This window comes from Hyla sarda, chromosome 11 (assembly GCF_029499605.1).
Source record: "Hyla sarda isolate aHylSar1 chromosome 11, aHylSar1.hap1, whole genome shotgun sequence".
Lineage (NCBI taxonomy): Eukaryota > Metazoa > Chordata > Amphibia > Anura > Hylidae > Hyla > Hyla sarda.
Genome location: NC_079199.1, coordinates 74,808,881 through 74,811,214, shown reverse-complemented (window position 1 = coordinate 74,811,214; position 2,334 = coordinate 74,808,881). Strand labels below are relative to the sequence as shown.

Below are 2,334 nucleotides of genomic sequence, written 5' to 3'. Positions count from 1 at the left end.
CAGGTAAGTGTGTGCTTGTATGTGTGTGTGTGTGTGTGTGTGTGTGTGTGTTTCCTATGCAGATCCTAAACCCAGTATCAAATGCAAGTAGGAGGAGTAAGAAAGGTTCCTGCCAAAGCCAGGTTATGGATTGCATTTAAAAATGGTCCATCAGAGTGAAATGGACTCCCATCTTCCTGCTTAGCAATAATGATATGGGTTTAGGGTCTGCTGTGTGTACTGGTGGGTGACTGCCACCCAGCCAGAGTGTGTATGGGAGGCTGCCAGCCAGCCTCCCTTCCTACAAGTAATGATGGTGCATGTGAAGGGGACAGCGTTGGTTCCTCCCCTTTCACAGTTATCACTTCTCATCCTTCCTTTTGGCTGGTATCAAATGTGGTGTCTGTTTATCGCTTCTCGGCCTTTTGGCTAAGATCAAGTGTAGTATCTGTTCTTATCAGTTTTTCATGCCGGTGTACAGTAACGCCGGTATGGGGCTGGTGGGGATGGGTGCTGCATGGAGGATGCAGGTGTACCAGGGCTTTCCGGGGCTGGTTCTGAGGAATCAGCTCGACGGCTGCCCCGATGTGACCTGTTCCCTCCGGGTCTCGCCATGAGGCTGAGAGGGTCTAGAGCCGAGGTACTTTTGTGCCTCGGGGAGTGGTGACCCCGAGGTGCTGAAACTCACTGGGAGAATAGACTCACTGAGTTGAAGCACGGGCACCATAATCTCTTCACCTTGTGGCACTCACCTCTTGATTCCCGGCCTTCTGGCTAGGATCAGAGAAATTTTTATAGATCCGGCCGGATGTCCGGGCAGTATATCTGCACACATTCATTTATTTCTTTTTTGTCTCACTGTGTCACTTTTTGCGTGTTGTGTGTTCACAGGATTGGTCAGGATGCGGTTGCCCTTCTGGGTGTCCCTCCTGGCGGTCTAGGGGAGGTGTGTGTGGCCATTAGGTTCCGCACCTCCCTGCAAACACCCCGGGTACTCCTGCTTTGGCAGGGTACCTACCGTAATCGGCTCTGCGGGCAGATACCTTGGCTAACGCCAAGGGGGATGCCGGGAGCATTTGTGGTCCCCTAGTAGCTTTGGCGAAAAGGGACATCGAACCTGGAACCTCGCAGGTACCTTTTGGTCCGGAGGCGACGGGTAAGGTTTGTTGGGGGGCCTCTCTCCTATCGGAGAAGGGCTTGCGATAGACCGCATCCTTTGTGCACGTTTTTTTAGTGTAACACGTTTGCACTTTTTCTTGCACTTTGGGTGAATCGAAAGCACGTTCCTCGGCTTTAGATAAAAAAAAAAAAAATGTGGTGTCTGTTTATATCAGTTTAATATCTGATATGTCCCCTATCTGATAGCATATATTAAATGCACCACCAGGTTTCAGTGTTGGAAAGAAAGATTATCTGTTTATTTGCTGCAGCTGTTTGCTGGCTAGTCCAGTGGGCCCCTACTGCAGGCAATAGACAATAGGTGGTGCCTAGGTGGATAGGACATCAGCTATGAGGCATTTGTTTGTACAAACTGCTGCTCACAACTAATGTTGTAATATAGTGTCTCCATCTGCTGGTGGTATTGAATAAGCAATAGTGCAATGATAGGGTCTGAAAAAGAAGAAAAATAAGAAGCAGCAGCATAGGAAAGAAGGAAAACATGGAGAGAAGAAAAAAAGAAGGTAAAAATGAGGTGAAAACATGTTTAAAAAAGTATTTCCATCTCTCTCTCTCTCTATATGTATATACATATATATATATATATATATATATATATATATATATATATATTTAAAAGAAAAAAAATTATATATATATATATATATATATATATATACATATAGAGAGAGAGAGAGATAAATATATATAGAGATAGATGGGTGGATAGATAGATAGATAGATAGACATACATACACACATACACACATATGTGTGTATTGTTGGAGTTGCAAACATGGGTGCACTTGACAAACTCAGTGCGGCTATTCCCCATTGAAAGATTGTTGCACCCAGGACCCTTAGCACTGGGATATGCTACTCAATACCACTGGCATGGCCAGGTGTAAACAACATCTGACCTTTGTTGTGTATGTAACCATGGAGATTGTGATGTCGCCTAGGCCCACCAAAGAACAGCCTTGTCAGAAGCAGCACTGCCATGAGCAGAAGTAGCAGCACCATAGGTTGTCAAATAAGTTGGATTTAACCAAGACAAGTGAGTCCAATAGGATGCAGGTATGTCCTCTATCCTTACAGCTTCCCGTGGCTGTTGGTTTTATACCGTTTGGGGACAGCCAAGGAGGCGTCAGCAGGCAACACAGGTAAGTGTGTGCTTGTATGTGTATGTGTATGTGT

General features: G+C 45.5%; 1 non-coding gene across 1 annotated transcript; it reads left to right on the top strand.

Annotated features, from left to right (window-relative positions):
• The first annotated feature begins 388 nt into the window (after window positions 1-388).
• On the top strand, window positions 389-576 carry LOC130296046 (U2 spliceosomal RNA). Its single transcript, XR_008849114.1, has one exon. It is a non-coding gene; the product is annotated as a U2 spliceosomal RNA (small nuclear RNA).
• Window positions 577-2,334: the final 1,758 nt, after the last annotated feature.